The following is a 25650-nucleotide window of genomic DNA, read 5'->3' as shown; positions in this document are numbered from 1 at the left end:
CTGTGTGGTCTGTTGAATTTAGACTTCATTTAGGGCATGGATGGCATTGGATTGAGTTGGGGAAGTGTGCTTTTTGGGGGTGGCCTTTCTGATGTTGTTGTGCCTTGCCATGTGGCTTGTGGCCATTTTGAAGCCTAGGCTTGCAAGCTTGCCTGGCCTTGTCTGCCAACAGGCCTGCTTTTTCATCCACTAGGATCAGAGCAGGTAGCCACAGCTTTATTAATCTAGTGTTTTCTGTGTGGTCCGTTGAATTTAGACTTCATTTAGGGCATGGATGGCATTGGATTGAGTTGGGGAAGTGTGCTTTTTGGGGGTGGCCTTTCTGATGTTGGTTGTCTTAAAGACATGCTTTTGTTGTATGTGTCTGGTCACTGGTGTGTTGTTAGTGTGCAATGCATGCACCCTGCAGACCTTTTTGGGGACTGTGAATGTTCGTATTTACATTTTGTTGCATTAAAAAGGCAGAGCAGTGTGCTTTAGCATGCATCCTTTACCTGGCTTTTATAGGCCTTTTGTCAGCTCCTGGTGTTCTGTTCTCCAGGCCCCTGGCTTGTTTGTGATTTGTGAGTGTCCATGTGGGTGGTGGCCTTTAATGGTGTTTGGACTGGGAGTTATTAGTGTCCTGCTTTTGCCATAGGCCTGCATGGTTTTCCTATTGGCTATTTGGCTTACTGCTTCCATCCATCCACCCCTTTGCCAGTAGCAGCTCCATGGATGCTGAGATGCTCAAATAATTTAATGGCAAATAGGTTCCACCCCACTTCCATTACATTTGTATGTTGGTGGTTATTATTAACTTTCCTATCCTTACTGAGAGTGTAGTGTGTGGCTGTACACAGTAGTATAACATAGCCCTAGTTAAAAAAAAAAAGTCATAAATGGCTAGACTATCTTTTGTTTGCACTAGTACAGTACTAAGTAACTGAACCACAGCAACAAATGCAACATTTCACTGATGTTCTTCTCCTGGCTTATTTGCTTTTAGGTGCACAAAAGACAGAGTAGGAGGTGTCATCAGCATCACCCGGCTACCCGTTGTACTGCCAGCCAGACAGAAGTCCTGCTGCGCATCACGTCCACGTGTGACCAGAACTTGTTGTGCATCTGCATCCTGCCTGACATCTGAAAAAGATGGCCCCAAAGAACAAGAACAGCAGCAGCCGCCGCAACAAGAACAGCAGCAGCCGCCGCAACAAGAACAGCAGTAGCCGCCTCAACAAGAACAGCAGTGGCCGGCGCAACAAGAACAGCAGCGGCCGCCGCAACAAGAACAGCAGCGGCCGCAGCAACAAGATCAGCAGCGACCGCCGCAACAAGAGCAGCAGCGGCCGCCGCAGCCCACCACAGTAGTTGTTGCTCCTGACGTAGGGGCATTTCAGGAAATCGAGCTTCCTGCAGACAAAGTGGAGCAAAGTGAAACCACTGTTTCAGAAGATCTTTTGTCTTCCAGACCACCAGCAAGGAAAAGGAGGCTTAGTCCATCATCTTCTTCTTCAAGCCCCGCTTCTGATGATCGTGATGCCACTTGGCTCCCACCAGCTCAGTCTGAGAGTGATATACGCCACAAGACAATGCTTCTGAAAAGGAAGGTCCCAGAAAAACTTAGAGTTATGGAGGTAGATGTAGAAGAGGGGGGTGATGATGTTGATGAAGACGAGCCAGTCATCACGCACATTACTCCCGCCCCAAAGGGATTGGAGACGAACATTCTCACCCTATCCAGAAAGGCTGCTACTGAGCGGGATGTAGCACGGATATCACCAACACAGGTTACACCACCACTACCTCCAGCTGCCATATTTTCCAAGGCCCGGCCGGGACCTACATCCAGCTCAACCATCTCAGTAGGTAGTGGTAGTAAAAGTCACAGTCTAGGTGCACAGGGTCACATTTCAAGCACCCCCTCCAGTTCATCTTGTGTTGGAAGTGGCACATCCAGCAGTGCCAGAAAGTTTTCCTCCCCAGTTTGGGACTTCTTTTCTGTTAGCGCCAAGGAGGAGAACATTGCTATATGCTCAATTTGTCGGCAAGGTGTTCGGCGTAGTAAGCTTGGTACAAATTATGGTACCGGAGGACAAGCAAGCCATCTAAGAATACATCACATTATCCCGTGGGATGATCACCTACTTAAGTTAAAAGAAAGTAGAAAAACTCAACCCATTGAAGTTGGTCAGGATGAATCAGAGAGCGATATTATTGCGGTGGCAGGTGAAGAAGAGGGAGGCATTTCTAGCCCTGTCCCCAGTAGTGCAGTGGTAACGCCCATATCCTCCTCAGTAACATCAGAGTGGCACCGCAGTAAGAGCCATACTCAGAGTCTGGGTGAGACACCAAGGCGACCGGCGAGTACCTCAATGAGACAATCTGTGTCATTGAGCCTTAGTGGGTTAATGAAAACAGCACCACTAAGGAAAGTAAGCCAGCCTACCATTAAGAGCATGTTTAGGTTGGAGGGGCAGTTCCAACGCAACCACCCAACGGCACGATTCTACAATGCGAAGCTGGCTAAAATGTTAGCACTGGACCTTCTTCCTTTTTCATTTGTGGAAGGGGTGGGTTTCCTTGAATTTGTGTCTGCCATCTGCCTGAAATGGAAAGTTCCCAGCCGGTCCTATTTCGCAAGAATTGCTGTTCCGGCACTACATCATGATGTGCTGGAATTGGTTGGACAAGCTTTGCAGCAGAGTGCTGTGCACAATATCCACCTGACAACAGACATGTGGAGCAGTTGCCAAGCCACATATTACATGTGCATCACTGCACACTGGATCTCTTTTGTGGGGGTAAGAAATAAACTATCTGCATGAGGTGTTGTTGACACAGCTGTGAATTTTCAAGGTACTCGGAAACATGCAACTGTAGCCATGTTCGCCATGGAGAAATCTCATACGGCTGAAAACATTTTACACGAGTTTCGCAGCAAGGTTTTGGAATGGCTGCGGCCCAGAGGGCTTGCTATTGGTTTTGTTGCCACAGACAATGGCAGTAATGTACTTAAGGCCATGGAACTTGGTTCCTATTTCAGGGTTCTGTGTTTGGCGCACTGCATAAACATTATAGTTCAAGACTTTCTGAAAAAAGAACCCATAGTCAGCAATTTACTGGCCATCTGCCGAAGAATATGCACTCATTTCAGCCATTCTTTTAAAGCTCGGAAGCAGCTGAGGATCATCCAACGTGAACATAGGATGCCAGTCAAGGCACTCATCCAGGAGGTGGCAACACGTTGGAACTCAATGTATTACATGCTTGATCGTCTGTATGAGCAGTACAGGTCACTCCATGAATATGTCTGGAACAGAAGAGGGGATGCTACTGTTAAAGGCATGAACCTTGACATGGAGCAATGGAGCCTAATTAAATGCCTGACTGAGATGCTGTCTCCTTTTGAGGTCTTCACACGTGAAGTCAGCAAGGAGGACTGTACAATGGGCCAAGCCATCCCATTATTGCAAATGCTAGAGCATGAGCTGAATAATGTGTCTGAATCATACAAAGGTGTAGAGGACAGAAGGCAAGCCCATGACTTGGTGGAGAGCTTATCCCGGCGCTTAGCTGAAAATGTAAGGATACAAAATACAATTTTGTCACAAGAACATTACATTTGTGCCACAATTCTGGATCCACGTGCAAAATTAGGACTACTGAAGACATTCCTTGCTTTTTCCGACATTGATGTTGCCCGCTACAAAAGTTGTATAGCTGAAGCAGCCAGTAAGTTGGAAAACGAAGGGCTGCTTATTAATAGCCCGCAAGATCAACCCACAACAAGTACTGAAGCAGGCCATGCAGAATCAAGTGCAACTTCGTCGGCTGAGGGCAGTGCGTTTGGCTCACAATCACAACACTCACCATCACTATCGACTACAGAAATAATAGCTGGATCATTAGGCCGAGTACAACCATTATCATTAAAGGATTGGTATGTAAAGATGGGCCTTTGTAAGCACAGTGCTGATGCACAGAAAACACAGCACAAAAGCTTACCAGCAGCAACCCTGAACATTGAGCAGATGGTCCAGGCCTATCTGGACGACCCAACAGAGGTGTACGTTGATCAATACCCATTGCAGTATTGGTATAGGAAAAGGTCTGAATGGCCACAGCTCAGCAGGCTGGCGATAAGCTATCTGGCTTGCCCTGTCGCAAGTGTCTCTTCCGAACGTGTTTTCAGTGCTGCTGGTTCCATTGTAACATTGAGAAGGACCAGTCTATCTCCAAAAAACATGGAGAGGTTAACAATGATCAAAATGAATCAGCACTTCATACCACCGAATTACACAATACATGAATCAACGGAGGAAAATGAGGACAGCGGCTCAGGTGACGGAAGTATTGTGTCAGACCTAGCTTTAGGACACCCCCGCGCCGCACGGCCACCAGCTGCTGCATGCGCCCTCTGCCTGCCTCGCTGTCCCTGCCTGCCGCCGGCTGACCACACCCCCTGCCGCCGAGCGGCGTGATCACAGCTGTTGCCTTTTCAGGCTTCTGTGCCCCGTGATTCTCCTGCTGTGTGCCCCATTGTTGTACTGTTTATGTGCTACTATTTCGCCTGTCCCCCTGTACTTACTCCCCCCTGCTGCCCCGGTAACCTCCCGCCCCGCTCCCCGCTTGCCGCCTCCGTTGCTTGCCACGCCCCCTTTCTTTCTGTGCCCTCCCCGCTCCCGCCTCCCAGCTGCTCCTCCCTCCCTCGCACTTGGCCATAAATGGCGACCGTGCGATGCAGGTGAGTGTGACCTAGCTTTAGGACACCCCCGCGCCGCACGGCCACCAGCTGCTGCGTGCGCCCTCCGCCTGCCTCGCTGTCCCTGCCTGCCGCCGGCTGACCACACCCCCTGCCGCCGAGCGGCGTGATCGCAGCTGTTGCCTTTTCAGGCTTCTGTGCCCCGTGATTCTCCTGCTGTGTGCCCCATTGTTGTACTGTTTACGTGCTACTATTTCGCCTGTCCCCCTGTACTTACTCCCCCCTGCTGCCCCGGTAACCTCCCGCCCCGCTCCCCGCTTGCCGCCTCCGTTGCTTGCCACGCCCCCTTTCTTTCTGTGCCCTCCCTGCTCCCGCCTCCCAGCTGCTCCTCCCTCCCTCGCACTTGGTTATAAATGGCGACCGTGCGAACGCGCAGCGTGCACTCGCAGCGGGCACGCCGAATGAGCGCCGAAGGTGCGCCAAAGGTAAGCCCGTCAGCGCCCGTCCGCGCCTGGACCGCGCCCAGTGCCAGACCCCCTGGCCCTCGCAGCCCCCAGCCCACCCGCCAAACGTACGACGCCGCCACCCTCAACGCACTCAACACCGGCCGACTCCCGGAATGCTACCGAGCCACCCCGAAACGCACCCACGGACCCTTCAGCTGCCGCTCCTGCAAGTTCACCTGCATCCGGACCTGCACTACACCCGCTCCCACCAAGACCAAGACGAGCAACAACTGCAGCCACCGGAAGTGCATCCTGCTCAACACCCGCTCCGTCCACAGACACGCCGTCGAGCTCTGGAACCTGCTCGACACCACATCCCCAGACGTCGCCTTCCTCACGGAAACCTGGATGAACGCCTCCTCAGCGCCCGACATCGCCATCGCCATCCCAGACGGCTACAAGATCATCCGAAGGGACCGCATCAACCAGACCGGAGGAGGCATCGCCATCATCCACAGGAACACCATCCGCATCACGACCAACGCCGACGACACCCTGACAACCGCCGAACACCTTCACTTCCAGGTCCACATCAACCCCAAGACCACCCTCAGAGGCACCCTCATCTACAGACCCCCGGGACAACACACACAATTCAGCGAAGACATCGCCGACTTCATCAGCCCGCACGCCCTCCTCTCCGCTGACTACATCCTCCTCGGGGACCTCAACTTCCACCTGGAGAACATCAACGACCGTAACACCACCACCCTGCTGGACAACCTCGCTAACCTCGGTCTCAAGCAGCTGGTGACCACCCCCACCCACTACGCCGGACACACACTCGACCCAGTCTTCTCATCCAGCAAGGACATCGCCTTCAGCCACGCCACCGGACTCCACTGGACAGACCACAGCTGCGTCCACTTCAGCTTCAGAAGGACCACGACCCACCACCACCAACAACAGGCTGCACGCAGAAGCTGGAACAAGATCACAGCCGACCAGCTCGCGACCTCCCTGAGCAAGAACCCACCCACCAGCGCAACAAACCCTAGCCAAGCGGCCACCAACCTCACAAAGTGGATCAACGACTGCGCTGACGACCTCGCCCCCCTGAGGACCCCGCCCAGCAGACCCGGCAGCAAGAAAGCCCCATGGTTCACCGAAGAACTCAAGAGCTCCAAGAAGAACTGCCGAGCCCTCGAGAGAACCTGGCGCAGAGACCCAACACCGGAAAACATGACGGCCCTCAAGCTCGCCACCCGAAAACACCACCAACTCATCCACGCAACCAAGAAAACTGCATTCAAGGAATGACTGGACAACAACGCACACAACAGCAAGGAACTCTTCAACATCGTTAAAGAGCTCTCCAACCCCAACGCCGGAAACAACGACATCACCCCTTCGCAAGACCTCTGCAACTCCCTCGCCTCCTACTTCCACAACAAGATCGCGGACATACACAACAGCTTCAGCACTCAACCGACGCACGCCACGACCGAACCAGCACCCCCCACCGCCACCCTCCACACCTGGACCCAGATCAGCACCGAAGACACCGTTCGCACAATGAACTCCATCCACTCCGGATCTCCGACCGACCCGTGCCCTCACCACGTCTTCAACAAGGCCGATGCAGTCATCGCACCCCACCTGCGGGACATCATCAACACCTCCTTCGACACCGCTACCTTCCCGGAGAGCTGGAAGCACGCCGAACTCAACGCTCTACTAAAGAAGCCATCAGCCGACCCCACTGACCTCAAGAACTACCGCCCCATCTCGCTGCTCCCGTTTCCAGCCAAAGTCATCGAGAAGACCGTCAACAAGCAGCTGGCTTCCTTCCTCGAGACGAACGGATCCCTAGACCTCTCACAGTCTGGCTTCCGGGCCAACCACAGCACCGAGACCGCCCTGATCGCAGCCACCGATGACATCCGAGCCCTGCTTGACAACGGAGAAACAGCAGCCCTCATCCTCCTAGACCTCTCCGCGGCCTTCGACACTGTCTGCCACCGCACACTTGTGCAGCGCCTCCGCAACGTCGGAATCCAGGAGAAGGCACTGGAGTGGATCGTCTCCTTCCTCGCCGGAAGGACACAGAGAGTTCGCCTCCCCCCGTTCAGATCTGAAGCCACCGAAGTCATCTGCGGCGTTCCTCAAGGCTCCTCGCTCAGTCCAACCCTCTTCAATGTCTACATGAGCCCCCTCGCAGACATCGCACGCCAGCACAACCTCAACATCGTCTCCTACGCCAACGACACCCAGCTGATCCTCTCCCTCACCAACGACCCCGCCACCGCCAGAGCCAACCTCCACGAAGGGATGAAAGAGGTAGCCGAATGGATGAAGTACAGCCGCCTGAAACTGAACTCGGACAAGACGGAAGTCCTCATCCTAGGATCCTCACCCTCCACCTGGGACGACTCCTGGTGGCCCCCCGCCCTAGGCAGCGCACACAAACCAACAGACCACGCACGCGACCTAGGCTTCATCCTGGACTCCTCCCTCTCCATGACCAGACAAGTCAACGCCGTCTCCTCATCGTGCTTCAACATCCTGCGCATGCTACGAAAGATCTTCCGGTGGATCCCCACCGAGACCAGGAAGACGGTCACCCAGGCCCTCGTCACCAGCCGTCTGGACTACGGGAACTCCCTCTATGCCAGAACCACCGCCAAACTCCAGAAGAGACTCCAGCGGATCCAGAACGCCTCAGCACGACTCATCCTGGACGTCCCCCGTCGCAGCCACATCTCCGAACACCTGAGAGACCTGCACTGGCTCCCGGTCAACAAGAAAATCACCTTCCGTCTCCTCACCCACGCTCACAAAGCCGTACACAACCAAGGACCAGGATACCTCAACAGCCGCCTCAACTTCTACGCTCCCAAACGCCAGCTTCGATCGACCACCCACGCCCTCGCCGCCGTCCCCCGTATCCGGAGAGCCACCACAGGGGGACGGTCCTTCTCCTACCTCGCCGCCAAGACATGGAACTCCCTCCCAACCCACCTCCGCTTGACCCAGGACCACCTGGCCTTCAGGAAGCAGCTCAAGACCTGGCTGTTCGAGCAGTAGCGGACCCCCCTCCCCCAGCGCCTTGAGACCCTCTGGGTGAGTAGTGCGCTATATAAATGCATTGATTGATTGATTGATTGAGATGATTACCTACTACTGGCTGAACCCCCAGAGTTTGAGGACGAGCTATACTTCCCTGACAATTAGGCTCGCACTTACTGTCTTCCTCCCTTTTTCCCCCCTTTGTTTATGTGTCTGTCGTTCCTGTTATAAACTTGTGAATCACAACAAATCCATTACCACCGTCTTGTACTCTTCTAATTTAATATACAAGTTTCAGGTGTCTGCTATTTGACAGTACAGTCCTCCGCTCCATCATACTGAATCTCCTGCTCAATTCCATTTCCCTCATGAATGATGATTGGATGATGGTAACAACAAATTCAAACTTTCTTGGTCCTTCCAAAAGAAGTGGAGCATGAATCAGATGACTACTATAGCTATCCTCCTTTCAGAGCCGATGCCAATCAGACTGAATGATTTAGATTTTGTTGTGTTTGTTGTGCATGAATGTATGTAATTGTGCACTGCCACTAATCAACTTTCTACAGAACACACTAAACTTAACTCAAGGTGAATTCAATTTTCCCATTCTTGCAAATAAGAAATTTGTACTTCTCCTGCAGCTTGGTGATACATTGCTTTTAATTCAATACAGGAAGGGGACTCACTCAATCTGCGCAATGAGTATGATTGACACAACAGCACCGTCCATCGAGATGATGGCAAAATAGACGGCCCGTTAACTTAAGATGAGAAGGAACAGGTAATGATTGATGCCATGCATTGGACGCAGAGTCGCAGACTGAATGATTTAGATTTTGTTGTGTTTGTTGTGCATGAATTTATGTAATTGTGCACTGCCACTAATCAACTTTCTACAGAACACACTAAACTTAACTCAAGGTGAATTCAATTTTCCCCTTCTTGCAAATAAGAAATTTGTACTTCTCCTGCAGCTTGGTGATACATTGCTTTTAATTCAATAAAGGAAGGGGACTCACTCAATCTGCGCAATGAGTATGATTGACACAACAGCACCGTCCATCATGATGATGGCGAAATAGACGGCCCGTTAACTTAAGATGAGGAGGAACAGGTAATGATGACAATTAATGGCATGCATTGGACACCTGACTCTGAGCGATTGGTCTTTGTGTTTCCGTTGTTTGTTCGTTGTGCACAAAGTGATGTCAAAGTGTACTAGTAATCTATCTTTCTGTACACAATAAAGAATGACTCAAGTCAGTAATATTTATATTTCTACTCTTGTTGTGTTGTGTCATAAGCATTTTACTTATACTGCAGGCCGATCTTCACAGTCAGTCAGTAAAAGTATCAGAGATGATGATGAAGTCAGGAGGACGTTTCATGAGTGGCATAAAACTGAAAAGCCTAAAGGTAAACACGTCAACAACAACCACAGCAGACCCAAATGTCTGTGTAGAAGTTGAATAGAGTGTAGCGTTGGGATGACTGCAGTGCATTGATTTTACTAACTTAAACTGTAAAATGCTATGTCTGGAATGGATAATGTGCTTTGCGTTTGTCCAACTATTTGAGAGAAAAAAAAAGGACTCTAAAGTGTTAACGTAGGATGTGCTACTGCTAAGCACTGTGGGCCTGCTCTCTCCTGTTACTGTTGATGGTTGTTGGACTTGGCCCTTTTTGCAGGGTCATCCCTAAACTTTTTGCCTTCCTCCTGTTTTTTTTCTGACCTGTTGTTGGCTGTTTTATGACTCTGGGCACCTTACCACTGCTGACCAGTGCTAAGGTGCATATGCTCTCCCTATGGTAAAATGTATACATTGATTGGTGTCCATGTTTGGCTTATTGGATTTACTGTCAGTCCCCAGTAAAGTGCACCAGGGGTGCCAGGGCTTGTGAATGCCAATGCTGCTGGTGGGCTTGCAGCGCTGGTTGCGCCACCCACAGAAAGCGGCCTTGTAAAATGTGTCTAGGGTCTGCCACCGCAGACCCTGTGCGTGGTCTGGGACCGTCGCGCTGACTACGCAAGTGCCCCCACTTGCCAGTCCCTAAACCTTCCCTTACCTACATATTAGCCACCCCTCTGGTAGGCTCAAGGGCAGGGTGCATTGTAGGCATAAGGTAGGACATGCCCTGATGTGTGTGGCATGTCTTAGTAGTGAATTACAGCCCTTTTCGTTTTTCACTATTGAGGGCTACCTGCTCTCCATAGGCCAGAATGGGCTGCTGGGATCACGCCAACGCTGTGACCCCAGTGGACTCAGAGAGCATGGTAGAATGTCAAGTTTAGTATGCCTGAACTCAGAATAATAAAATACTTCTTGTAGTCAAGTTTATTTTAATATCCTGGGTTTGTAAATGCTACTTTTAGAAAGTTAGTATTTACTGACCTGGCCATTCAGTCCGCCTCTGCTGTGTGTATGTGTTCTGCCTGGCAACAGTAAGGAGCAGGGTTGGGGAGTCCCCAGAGACAGGTTGGCTGCCAGGTGGTGGGTAGAGAGGTGACACCTGGATGGGTGGGAGGAGTACACCTTGACTCTTGAATAGACCTGTGCTCTGCCACCACAAAGCCGGCGCCGCCCCCTGTGGAGCGGCTGATGTCTCTGCCCTGCTGCTGAAAGAAAAGAGCAGAGTCACCATAACAAAGTGCTCCAGAACTGGACTGAGCCAGGCCCAGGCCCCCTGGCGCTAAAGAACAAAAGAATCATGGTATAAAAGTAGGAGCCTGGCTCCTAAGAAATCAGAATCCTGTTTACCACAAAGAACCTCTGCCCGACTAGAAGGAGAAGAAGACGCTGGAGGAGCTGGCCTGCTGCTTGCCTTGCTGAGAAAGGAGAGGAAGAGACTTACTGAAAAGACTTTGCTACTTTGTGCTTGAACATTCGCCAAGGGCTTGATCTGAGCTTGCCCCCTGAACTGAACCCCAGGACCAGTGGGTTCTCTGTGCTTTTGCTCGTCCTCCAATTCGAGCCGTGTGTGCATCCCGCTGGAAAGAGACTGCGCCCCTCATCGCCCCTCCTAGGGCCGTGACACTCAGAAGCTCGCCTGCCTCAAACCCGTGAGAGCCCCGTTCCGTCCAGAGCCGCTCTCTGTCCCCGGGCCAGGCCGCCTGCATCCCTGTCATCGCCTGCTACTGGAGCGCGCTGACCGCGCTATCACCCCTCCCGCCGGAAGCCGTCCGACGACTGTGATCTACGCCGGGTCATCCAGCTGCACTGACCGTGCCCTGCGACCCCGCTTCGCTATCCCCGGACATCTCAGGCCGCGCCGCCCCCGCTGTGGAGACCCTCCTGCACCGCCGTGCTAAAGGGTCGCTGGCCGCGCCTGCCTACTTGCCCACACCTGCTGATTGAGGACCCAAGAACACTTCTTAAGCTGAGAGTCGCGCCGGCCTGTGCCGACTCCCCACATCACGAAAGAAGTTCCAGTATCGGGCTCGGGCCCGCAACGCCTTATTTCCCCGTTCGCAGGAGCCGATCTCTGTGAGTACTGGAACCACAAGTAACATTTGCAAGAGACTACAAGGTCTCCATTTGAAGCTACGAACAAAGAACATTTGCCTGCTTTACAACCTGGTGGCCTAGTGAAAACGTTATTGGTCTTGTGATAAGTCTGCTGAGATATATATACCTATTTTTACATAAAGAAGCGTATTTTTATATATATCCAAGTCTGGTGTCCGTTTCTGGGGGGATTGATGTATTTACTGTGTGTATGATTGTAAGTGCTTAACCAACAACGCCTGAGGAATCGCCTTGGCTGCTCACGCCACGCACCTAGAGGGTGAGCAAGGGTCATTCGCGAGGGGTTATCCTGCGCCCTGACGTGGAGGAGAGGGTTCCTGCTTGACACAAGGGCAACCTTGCGCCAACCAGAGATCCCCGACTCTAACAATGGTCAATGCTGGAAACAGACTAGAGTAGAGACGATGCATACATGCCACCTCGGAAAGTGTTCTTGTTGCACTACACCATAACTTGTGCATTTGTTTCAACTTTGTTTCTCAATATCCCCTTTGATTTTCCCATCTACAATTACAGGCCGGGCCTTGCCCTATACTTTGGAAAACATCACAATGCATTCTTACCGTACCAATAAATCAAAATTTTTTTTCCAGCCGGGCAGTGGTGAGTGGCGAGGCGACACACCCAAGATTGATGGACGAGAGGAGCAAGAGGAATGCCGAGATGCAAATCCAGTCCACATTTTTTACCAGGATAACACAGTAACAGTATCCACTTTAATCTTCTTTTAAATAATTTGATTAATATTTTGTATACAATCTTTACAACAGTATGTTCTTGGAGTTGTTATTATCATCATTAGGTTTGCTCTGTGTTTACGATTCTTCCCTACCAATATTTAAAATTTCTATTTGCTATCTGTAAAAGTATTAAGGCTGGAACAACAGAACAAGAACTAGAAGTGTATGTAATCCGGGTCTCATCATCATGCTTGCATTGCCTTTTTCTCCCTTAACATATGGATATGGTAGTCTTCAATGATTGTCGTTTGTTTGTCTATGTATGCATACTGTTTTTCTATGTCAAACCTTTCCCAAAAACCCCTTTCCCATCCATTCAACAAACCCTAACCCTCTTCCCCCGGGCTGTGTGACTTATTGTCGAGGTGTAACTAAATTAAATGTACACCAACACTTAATCACACACTTGCTGGGGCGGATGTGGTGAAAGCAACACTACTTCAATTTCAAGGCAGAGCGATGATCTTCTTCTGCTTGGCCATCCATGAGTAAGATATTTCAGAGGTTATTTTTTTTAACAAAGGAACATATACCTCAGCATGAATTGCCGGCATTGATTGGATTTGTTTGTTGTCATTCCTCATATACAGCACTAACTGTTAGGCTGTAGGCCTAGTCAAGGGACTCGACACAACTATAGTTTGTAACTCTGTCTAGTAGGCTATCCTAACCACCATTCTGTTTTTTTGTCAAATATTTGAGCATATTATTGTTGCTCGGTAAGTTCTGTACTGTACTTCATCCAACTACTCCTCTAACAGTCTCTCAAAGGCGATTGACTGTCTCCTTTTCTTTTTTGCAAATGCTGCCGCCCTGCCAGTGTCTACTACTACTACTATGCTACCACCACCCCAATCATGGCATGTATGAAAAAGGAAACCATCTTCACCATGCATCCAGTGCTGTGCCACAGTTGGACATAAACATCAAGCACCGGTAAGAGAGAAGTTTGGGGGAGGCAGAATTAATAATGGACATGTTGTCAATGATTTCATTTTCACACACCAGTACAAAGAATGCATAGACTAGAGGACAGACTGAAAGTACTAGAAGGACCAGTCAATGAGTGAGGTGTGTCGCATCTATCTGTTTGTGTCTTATACAGTCGGCCAATTATTGAAATCAAACACAGGCTATGGGCGGCCATGCACCAGCAAGGAAACAGTGTGATGTAAAACAGTTACCCCACCTACAAAACATTAACAACATTGCATGTAACATAGAAAAATATATTTAATTTACCCTAACAAAAATAAACTAAACCCACAAAAGCTGACCCACCCCCCTCCCTAACCCCAACCAATGTCCATAGAAGTCCGTAACGCCCAAACAAGTTCCCACCCACCCACCCAAACAAGAATTAAAAAAGGGGCAGAACAGGATGACAGGGACTAAGTGGTGGGGCGGGATTCAAGGAGGACACGCATCTGGCGCATCTCACCCTCTAAACGGGCGACGCGGCGTCTAAGGGTGCGACATTTGCAGCCACAGTGGGGGGGGCACCGGAGATGGCACGGTGGTGGCAGGCAGCCGCCAGACGGTGGCGCCGTACCGCTGGAGGGCGGTGGCTGGGGCCCGGGCCACTGGAGGAGGCTTCAACAATTACAGCCGCAGTCTCCTCCTCGGCTAAGACCACCAGCCGCCGGTATTCTCGCTGGATTGCCTCCAGCTTCCGGCGCCGTGCCTTGGCGGCCAACTCCTTCCGATTTTGTTTCGGAGTAGCTGTGTATCAAAAAGGAAAAAACAAGACAATTGTAAAATATACTCTTAGAAAAACAGTAGGACAAGGTAATTATTTATACACATAGTGGCATGGTAGAGTAGCACTATAAAATAAAGCACAGTAGTACATAACATTTTAAATGTCGCCCGTCCTTCTTCCTTCCACCCGTCTTTCACTTTTTAGTTGAACAGTGCACCAGGTACTCTTCTCCATAAAACGTTCAAAGCTGAGTCGAAGTCAGATAGATGAGGTCATTGGTTTCTCAATACTCCCGCTCCTATGCCAATTAAAGGGAATTCTAGTCTTCTAGTTCACTGTTCAAACGTCCCCAACAACTCATACTTACTTACGACATCGGATAGCTGGCGGACTTTGTCCACCCGCCATCCTCATGCTAAAAAGGGTGGGGGTCCCGTGGGGACAATTAATTAGGATGATGCGTCCGGCACAGTGGCGGGCGCATCCTGTTTTTTTTACATTCTGGTTGGCTTTGCTGAAAGCAATGCTAAAATGTTGTGCTGCTTTTCCAAGCACAACATGACGGGCCCCGCACGGAGCCTGTCACGTTTTGCTTTGAAAGGCGGGGGGTACCATAGCATAGGTAGGTACCCTCCATGGGGGCACCCAAGCATACTCTGCAATGTCTGCATGCCTCTCCGTGGCGGAGGGCAATGCCGCCACGCAAAGGCATTCCAAATGCAGATTATATGGCTGGCGGTGTGTTCAGAGAGACACCACCGGCATATTGAACCCTTTTCCGCCTGGTCGACATGTGGGGGGTCTGAATATTTTCTACAGGGATGGCGGGAGGTTTGCCCCTGTGGTGTCGGCAGTGAATTCCAGCCGGCCCGGCGGGGGCAATACGCCCACCATCCTAATGGGGCCCTAAGTCACAACTGTACAGTATACATATACAAGCAGTACACCCTTGCAGTGAGTGTACTGTCAAGTTCAACAATAGTTAAGGATTATGAATCTAACTTACCACCGCCTGCCACTGGTGCTGCCACTCCCCCTACCGCTCCATCGTCGGTATCGGCAGCAACTGCCGCATCCTCGCCCTCCGCGTCGCCTTGTTCGCTGGCCCTGGCAATAGTGGTCGGTAGTGCGCCTAGAAAACATTACACATTTATTAGGCGTCATATACACCTCCCCCCTATTGATCAGTAGCAAGGTCGAAAAATGAGTTAATACTAACATACATCACTAGTACAAATCAGGTAGTAGTAGAGTAGACACTAATAGTTATATATGATCATTGTAGCCTTTGCTTAATTAGCCCTAGCCATGCTACCATTTTACCTTTGTGTCTTTTATTTTTGCACATGTGACGTTATCTTGCAGCTTTTTAAGACACCTTTGAGCCCACATGACCTGCCTCACACTGCTACTGTCTAGTCTACGCGCTGCGTACAAGCGGTCAACAAACATTAACAAGCCACTTTTTTAGGAAGTACGGGTGTACTACTGTTACTGTTAGTCCATATTGCTTATCCATAAATGCTACACTTTTTGGCACGGCTGAGAAATGCTTGCAAGTTGCAGTATACTAACGCACACCATTTCATTTTTCGCATTAGACGCAAGATTCCCTTCTACGAACCAGAGCTTCTGAATGATGCAACAACTATCAGTACTAGGTTCTTCTAAGGTGAGGGGTCCCTCCACTCACATCTTCATTTATAAATTTATATAAACTAAATTCCTAGGGGATGGTGGTGCTGCCTTCCACCACTGTTCAGTTATCATGATTTAATTCCCAACTGTATAAGTGTAACAATGTATATTGTTTTAATGTTATTGATTTTCCGGTTGGTGCTGCATTTATAAGAAAACAGTGTACAGACCTTCTCAAATTGAAATAAACATTTTGAACTTACATAGCCTTGGTGGTATTTGGTGTGGACTAACTTACACGAGTGAGCAAATTAAAGTAAGGGTGTGCATGTGAATTGCTTCCACGACTGAGAGGTTGGGTGTGTTGTGTTCTGGGTTGTCTACTTGTTTGGTATCTTGGGGGGAGGGTTCCGAGACTTAATAGTTATGACAAGACAGTACTATAGTCAAGCAGTGGAATTGTGGTGGGTGCGGAATTTCTGATTGAGGTGTGCAAGGAAGGTCCAACCTACCATCACCAACATCCTATCTGGTGCAAATGTCTGTGTATGTGCAAGATCCCTACAACAGTAGTATGTCCTATAGGGTATCATATCAAAATAGTAATAAAAATGGTAGGGCTGTTGTTGCTGTGAATTTTCAAAGCCTCAAGATCAATAAGAGTAAAAGTAGTAGAAAACGACAACCCAACGGATTGGACTCAATGGCTCGAGCTACTGGTGAATATGAGTTTTATATTACAACCTTTCACAAAGAGTGGCACTGGCCAACTGGGCAAGACTAGCTACTACAGTACAGACAGACTGATAGTATGTAGTAGTAGTAGTACTCAGAGTCATCATAGCGGAGGCAGGGATAAGATTCTTGAAACCGTACAGATCGAAGGATAATTGGTGGTAAAAAAATAGCATTTGGAAACAAACAATAGTTCGGGAAAAATATGGGGCAGTAAAAGTTATGGAATAAGAAATATTATTAAAAACAAGAAGACTTACTGGGGCCAGCAGAGGAGCCCTCAGCGGTGTCCTCCTGGTGGTGTTCTTCTGAGTGTCCCGCCGACTGCCCAGTCCCTGTCGGTCTGCCCCTGGGTGCTGATGAACAGGAAAGATATAAGAAAGAGACAAAAATTGATGAATGGTGTCAAACAAATACAATATTTTTCAACAACGGTCAAAAAACACTTATGTAAACAACAATTGAAATAACTAAATTGACCGATCTCATCTGGTCAACAAGTAATATCGGGGGATTCGCAGTTCGACTACTTAAGTTACTATTTATCAACAGTAATCCAGTCTTCCATTCTGATTCCAGAATACTAAGTTACAACTAAGCCTAAGTACAACGTACCACCCAACCTAGCCCACCTATTCCAGGCATGCCAATTGTACATTAAGTATGCATTTCCACTGTATTCCTCAACAATGCATATGGTCAAATCATGGAGGACACATGAACATGACTACATTTTTTGTATACACCAAATTTGGGTTTGATTGATTGATGCTGATCTGCTAGTGCTAAGTTACTGCTAAGCCTACCACCACTCATTGAACAAACTAAAAAAGGTTCTAATAAAGACTGCCGTACTAGCAGCACGTCACGTAACTGAGTGAGGGGGCATCACGCATACCACTAACAAATTAGAAGCTCATACAAAGTACCTAAACCTAAGTATCAATCCGCCCCTATCTATTAGTGACAGGACAAAGTAAGGAGTGGACTAGAGTCACTGTAGCCTTACGTAACTTAATTTCTCTAAAATAAACTCGTAAAGAATCACGCTAAGCAAGCGCAAACGCAAAGCTGCAAACAAGTAAGATTAGTAGTAGCGCAGAAGAGCACCTGTGTCAAAAAAAATCACAGACTTTTAAACGTAATTAACCTGGAATGTAAGCAGCAACATTCTAGCTGGTTGGAAGAAAAAAAAGATATTCGTAATATATAACACAGAGCAGAAGAACAGACACAAAGTAGTAATAATTAAATAGGTACTCACCAAGCCCCGGGACCTCCACTCCCAGCAGGTCCAGCAGGTCCTGCTCACGGTCCAAGATGTCGGACCACCGGTGCGTCAGCTGCGCCTGGGTGCGCCAGACACCAGAGAAGCGTGACACTGCCCGGCGCACCTTCCCCCACCGCTACCGACGCTCCCGGAGGCCGTACCCGGACCCAGGCCTGCCACCTGCTGCCAGGGTTGAGGGGAGGTGCCGCTGCACAAAGAAAATTAGTGCAGCCAACTCCACCTCCCCAAATAAGGCCCGTGCCTGCACCCCTTGTGGGCGCCGCCTTCCGCAAGGAAGGCGGTCGCGGCTCTGGCTGCGCTGGCAAACAGCCCTACCCTTGGACATGGTTCTGGGGACGGGGCGGGAAAGAAAAGGTAAAATAAATAAAGGAGTAAAGGAAATAAATAGCAGGCAATAGAAAAAGAAAAAGTAGCTAAAAAACAAAAAAAAGTAGACAAAAACAAAAAATATAGAAGCAGGAAAATAAACAAAGGATTGAAAAGATTTTGGGAGGATTCAAAATCAGGCCCCAGAACCATGCAATAGAGTTAAAAACAAGATGGCCGCGCCCATTGCGACCACGTGCGCAAGTTCGCGTGATATTTTCTCCCCGAGCAAGCAAAAAGCGACGCGATCAAGTAAAAGCGGTCGTGAACAGGAAATATCGACCGCGAATGGGTGCGAACATGCATTGCGCGACCCGGAACAGGAAGTGAACATCGCGAGAGGGCGGGACAAGTGAAAACAAGATGGCCGCGCCCGTGAGCAACCGCATGGGTAAGTTGGCGAACCGCGATCACGCAAAAAATACCGCGAACAGGCGGGAAAAAACTTCCGCATCTTCGCGATATTTCCGGCGTGTTTGCGGAGATTTTCAGCATTTTCGCGATAATTTGCGGAAGTTAATTTCGCAAATTCCGCCCACCCCTACAAATTAGCCCCTGCAAGGTGAACTAATGTGTTCTCCAATAGGAAACCATTTTGCATCGTAATTTGTTGACAGTGAGTGAGCAGTGTGCAATGGCCTTGGGCTTGAAAGATAAACCTGAAGGATGTGAAAGAAATATGGTGATTCGCATGTTTTTTTTTTTGCACGTCACACACATATTTTACTGCATTTTAGTTTTAGAAACACAAGCACGAATGCTCGGAGCAGCGGGCTGCATGACCTTGATTATACAGAATAAGCAGCTACCTATGTTATTATATGACATCTCTTTATTAATGTAATAACTGCACTTTCACAATTGCTTCATTAACCTTCCTGCTTTCTCAAATTTGTTTGAAAATGCACTATTTGTCCACTCTTTTGTCAAAATTTTCTCGGGAGGAGAATCCCCTTGAACCCTCCGGAGGTTGTTCAGGCTCGCTCGCTATGCTCGCTCGCCGCAGTGCAGTACGCCAATAATTTTACGCCCTACCACTTTCAAATCTCAACAACCGCCACTGGCGCTGTAGCATATTTCTGGAAGAAGTGTTAGTTTACGTTTATACAATATAGGGAGTGGGAAGCGAAAGTCTTACCCCTACCGGTGTCAAGACTCGTGGATGAAACTTTGAGCTCATTGCTGTAAAGTCATGTGCTCTGTGTAGTATTTCATTGTAAGTCATAGTAGAATGTTAGTATGTAATTCTACTAGAATCTAAGGGGCATATTATCAAGGAACGGTGTTAAAATTATCGCCGCTTTAGCTGCAGGAAACTGCCGCTAAAACAGCGATAATGTGCTTGATAATATGCCGTAGAGAATTCCAATAGAAGCCCATGTTAACATGAGAACATGGGCTTCTATTGGAATTCTCTACGGCATATTATCAAGCCCATTATCGCCGTTTTAGCGGCAGTTTCCTGCCGCTAAAGCGGCGATAATTTTAATGCTGTTCCTTGATAATATGGCCCTCAGTATGTAATGTTAGAATGTAGGGCTGTCATTAGGGGAACCTTGCGGAGTTTGTGCACTGTGCTGGATTAGATGGTTGCTTTGCTGTCTTCTCCTGTTGGTGGTTGTTTCAGGTGTCTTGTTTTCTTGTAATAAATCTACTTATTGAATTCCATGCTGTCTGTCTCTTCGCTACATAAATTTGGTGACGAGTGGGAGAAGGCAAAAAGAAGGCACCACTCAGCAATATTTCAAAATTGCTTGCATTGTGCTGAAGACTTGTTTTGTTTGTGTAGCTGTTTCTACTCATGCCAGTGTCGTCGGCTCATTGAACTATGTCATCCGACTTCTGGTAGGATTTCTGGAGTGATGTAATGTGTGACATCATCAGAAGTGCATCGCGGGCGCGCGAGTTATAGTTAGCTCAACTAACTATAACAGGCGGTTTTCTATATTTCAAATGTTCAAATAACTATAACGTCCCTGAAACCTATGTTTTTTTGTGTGAAAAAAATAAATAAATATGCTGTTTAAAAGAAAATAATCGCGACCTGTTTAGAACCTACTAAAGGACAACTACAGCTCACAGGACCACAAGTCCCAGACTGCTTGAATAATTACACGTGATGAGCGTGGCCCACTGGGGGTGTTATAAAGACATGCAGCCATCTTGAGCCTTCTAAAAGTCGCAACCGAAGCTGCCTATGATTAAGAGGGTAAACCTTGAAACGCGTCAGGCGAAAAGAAGTAACGGAACCGAAATGAAGAAGCTGGTTTCCTTTTGAAAATTAAAACTGCAAAGTTTACATCCACTGCTGAGTGCGCCCTCGCTGCTTTCGGGCCTTTGCAATGTAATTTAGATACACGGCTGCCCAGCCGTGGAGGAGTCGCACCACCCCAAACATGGAAAGGAGAGGCTGCAGGGGGTAACCAGTGCGCCCAATTGCAGAACAGTGGATGGGATTATTGACACCAGCGCTCCATCCGGAGGCCCACCTGGGAAAATAATTGCTGTTTAAAAGAAAAAAATCGCGACCTGTTTAGAACCTACTAAAGGACAACTACAGCTCACAGGACCACAAGTGCCAGACTGCTTGAATAATTACACGTGATGAGCGTGGCCCACTGGGGGTGTTATAAAGACATGCAGCCATCTTGAGCCTTCTAAAAGTCGCAACCGAAGCTGCCTATGATTAAGAGGGTAAACCTTGAAACGCGTCAGGCGATAAGAAGTAACGGAACCGAAATGAAGAAGCTGGTTTCCTTTTGAAAATTAAAACTGCAAAGTTTACATTCCACTGCTGAGTGCGCCCTCGCTGCTTTCGGGCCTTTGCAATGTAATTTAGATACACGGCTGCCCAGCCGTGGAGGAGTCGCACCACCCCAAACATGGAAAGGAGAGGCTGCAGAGGGTAACCAGTGCGCCCAATTGCAGAACAGTGGATGGGATTAATGACACCAGCGCTCCATCCGGAGGCCCACCTGGGAAAATAATTGCTGTTTAAAAGAAAAAAATCGCGACCTGTTTAGAACCTACTAAAGGACAACTACAGCTCACAGGACCACAAGTCCCAGACAGCTTGAATAATTAAACGTGATGAGCGTGGCCCACTGGGGGTGTTATAAAGACATGCAGCCATCTTGAGCCTTCTAAAAGTCGCAACCGAAGCTGCCTATGATTAAGAGGGTAAACCTTGAAACGCGTCAGGCGATAAGAAGTAACGGAACCGAAATGAAGAAGCTGGTTTCCTTTTGAAAATTAAAACTGCAAAGTTTACATCCACTGCTGAGTGCGCCCTCGCTGCTTTCGGGCCTTTGCAATGTAATTTAGATACACGGCTGCCCAGCCGTGGAGGAGTCGCACCACCCCAAACATGGAAAGGAGAGGCTGCAGGGGGTAACCAGTGCGCCCAATTGCAGAACAGTGGATGGGATTAATGACACCAGCGCTCCATCCGGAGGCCCACCTGGGAAAATAATTGCTGTTTAAAAGAAAAAAATCACGACCTGTTTAGAACCTACTAAAGGACAACTACAGCTCACAGGACCACAAGTCCCAGACTGCTTGAATAATTACACGTGATGAGCGTGGCCCACTGGGGGTGTTATAAAGACATGCAGCCATCTTGAGCCTTCTAAAAGTCGCAACCGAAGCTGCCTATGATTAAGAGGGTAAACCTTGAAACGCGTCAGGCGATAAGAAGTAACGGAACCGAAATGAAGAAGCTGGTTTCCTTTTGAAAATTAAAACTGCAAAGTTTACATCCACTGCTGAGTGCGCCCTCGCTGCTTTCGGGCCTTTGCAATGTAATATATATATATATATATATATATTAACTGAAAAAACCATAGGTTTCACACACGTTATAGTTAGGAATTAGCATTTAAAAAACCTTGCCAATTCACTTAAAAAACCATAGGTTTCACACATGTTATAGTTAGCTGGACATTTCACTCGTGAAAAACCATTGAAATTCCCCCGTTATAGTTAGTGCAGGCAACTATAACTCACGCGACCGCAATCCTCTGCTGATGACGTCAGATATTCCATCACTGTATTTAGACACTTATTTACCCATGTCTTCTTCCATTAATTTTTAGCTATACATATATTACAAATATTTTTTTTTCAGAAAGCCACATATGTCATCAGTGATGTAATATCTGACGTCATCAGCAGAGGATTGCGGTCGCATGAGTTATAGTTGCCTGCACTAACTATAACGGGGGAATTTCAATGGTTTTTCACGAGTGAAATGTCCAGCTAACTATAACATGTGTGAAACCTATGGTTTTTTAAGTGAATTTGCAAGGTTTTTTAAATGCTAATTCCAAACTATAACGTGTGTGAAACCTATGGTTTTTTCAGTGAATTTGTACGGTTTTTTAAATGCTAAGTTATGTATTTTTTATTTTATTTTTTTTAAGGTTTTTCATCGTGCGCGTACCGTACGCGCACGGTGCGCTTCGCACACCGTGTGTGCGCTGTGGGCGCACGGTGCGCTTCGCGCTCCGCGCACCCACGTTACGCAGTTCGCGGAATTTTTCCGTTTCTACCGTACGCGCACGCTACGCGTACTCCGCGATTTTTCGCAAAAAAATTAAAGGAAATTTTAACCCTTGGGGGTCCTTCTGGGACCCCCTGACTAAGGCTAGGGGGTCAGGAACTGTCCACCCTGCCCCCTTTTCACGTTCTCCACCTTTGTTTTTCACCCCCTCAGACTGCGAGAGACAAAATGGCAGCCGACACTTCCTGGTTTCGACCGATTCGAATGTTTACTAAGATCTAACAACCAATCAGAATCGAGCTCGTGCACGGCAGTGTGCGCGTACGGTAAGTTTTACCGTACGCGCACGGGGCGCGCTTACAGATATATATATTGATTTAAATGCTATTTTCTGAGGAAATACTGAACAGATTTACACCAGACCTGCAAAAGGCACATCCCTGACCTGAGGACTACCTCTCTGCCAAATTTCAAGTAATTCTGTTCAGCCGTTCGGGCTGTAGCTTGGACTAAAGGTCCTATGGAAAAATGCTTGGGGAAAATGCGTTTTGGGACCCCCCCTTTTTCTCAGCCCCCGATTGACGAATCCCCCCGAGACTTTCAGGGAAGGAGCGGAGCGGAGCGCCCCACCTATTTTGAAAATTTCGTGAGGATTCGTCAATCGGCGCCAAAGTTATTCCAAATAGAATGTTGCGGATTTCCTATGGAAACACGGTCCTAACTATAACTATCTACTGGCAACCGCCAGTAGATAATATATATATATATATATATATATATATATATATATATATATATATATATATATTCACTTAAAAAACCATAGGTTTCACACATGTTATAGTTAGCTGTACATTTCACTCGTAAAAAACCAATGAAATTCCACGTTATAGTTAGATCAGGTAACTATAACTTGCGCGCCCACAATAAACTGCTGATGACGTCACATAGTACATCACTCATGACATGGTCAGTGACATCACTCATGACATCAATGATGACATCTGAAATTACACATTGTGGATTGCGGTCGCGCAAGTTATAGTTACCTGATCTAACTATAACGTGGAATTTCATTGTTTTTTTACGAATGAAATGTACAGCTAACTATAACATGTGTGAAACCTATGGTTTTTTAAGTGAATTTGCAAGGTTTTGTAAATGATAATTCCTAACTATAACGTGTGTGAAACCTATGGTTTTTTCAGTGAATTTGTACGGTTTTTTAAATGCTAAGTTATGTATTTATTTTTTATTTTTTTTTCTGGTTTTTCACTATGCGCACACCCTGCGCGCACGGTGCCCTCCGCGCACCGTGCGCGCGCTGTGGGCGCTCGGTGCGCGAAGCGCACCGAGCGCCCATGTTGCGCAGTCCATGCCGTGTGCGCCTCGCCTTTTTTTACGCAGTAGCATTTGTTTTTTTCTCCCTTGTGGGTCCTTTAATTTATTTAATAAATGTGATTGTTACTTCTTTATTTATTTTTTTTTATGTTTTTTTGCCGTGCGCGTACGGTAAGCTTACCGTTCTAGTACCACGCAATTTTTTTTATAAATTATTAAATTTATTTTTCGTACTTTTGGGTCCTTCTTGGACCCCCTGACAAACATTAGGGGGTCTGCAACTCTCTTCGTTGCCCCCGTTTCACGTTCCCCACCTTTGTTTCTCAGTGCGAGAGACAGAAAAAGGCGGCCGACACTTCCTGATTTTGACCGATTCGAATGTTTACAGTCATGTAACCACCAATCAGAATTGAGCTCGCGCACGGCACCGTACGCGTACGGTAAGCTTACGGTAAGCGCACGGAGCGCGCTTACAGATATATATATTGATTTAAATGCTATTTTCTCAGGACCTACTGAACAGATTTACACCAGACCTACAAAAGGCACATCCTTGACCTGAGGACTACCTCTCTGCCAAATTTCAAGTAATTCTGTTCAGCCGTTCGGGCTGTAGCTGTGTCTAAAGGTCCTATGGAAAAATGCATGGGGAAAACGCGTTTTGGGACCCCCCTTTTTTCTCAGCCCCCGCTTGACGAATCCCCCCGAGACTTTCAGGGTAGGAGCGGAGCGTAGCGCCCCATTAGTTTTGAAAATTTCGCGAGGATTCGTCGACTGGCGCCAAAGTTATTCCAAATAGAATGTTGCGGATTTCCTATGGAAACACGGTCCTAACTATAACTATCTACTGGCGACCGCCAGTAGATAATATATATATATATATATATATATATATATATATATATATATATATATATCTACAGCACAAGCGGAGGTTTGGAAATTTTAGCTGTAATGTTTAGCCTAATAAACATTACAGCTAAAATCTCCAAACCTCCGCTTTTGCTGTATATATATATATATATATATTATTGCTGCGACTCTCCTTCTCATATCCACCATCCAAAGAGAAAGACAGCACTCACGGGGGCCGTTTCCAAAGTTTATTAAATGGAAACTATCACGTAAACAAACAGACGCGTTTCGGTAACAACCTTCATCTATGTTTACCGAGGCGCCCGCCCGCCATGTTTTTAAATCATCATAATGTACATAAACATAAATGAGGGACCAACGTCGATAACGTGGTCTTCTGCATTTCTTCCCCAAAGTCGGCACCATCTTATAGTGTATGATAACCAACAAGCCTAAATGGCAAACTCTCCTCGCAAATGCGAGCGGAGTAAAGGAAGAATCTATCCATACACATCAATCTAGCCCTGGATGGGCATACACCTGGAGAAATTCTCCAACTGAAATAAAACATGGCTAGGGCTGCCTACTACTAAATATTCTATACAATCATATTAGCCAAAAAATATATTAGCGAAAAATACTGAGTGGGAGAGCAAACTACTATGTCTATACATCTAGGGATACTATATACAATACAATACAATCTACCGTACATGATGTTTCCGCAGGAAGCAACCAAGGTGAAGTAACGG

Source organism: Triturus cristatus, chromosome 2_2 (assembly GCF_964204655.1).
Source record: "Triturus cristatus chromosome 2_2, aTriCri1.1, whole genome shotgun sequence".
In the NCBI taxonomy this organism is placed as follows: Eukaryota; Metazoa; Chordata; class Amphibia; order Caudata; family Salamandridae; genus Triturus; species Triturus cristatus.
This window is presented reverse-complemented; position numbering follows the sequence as displayed.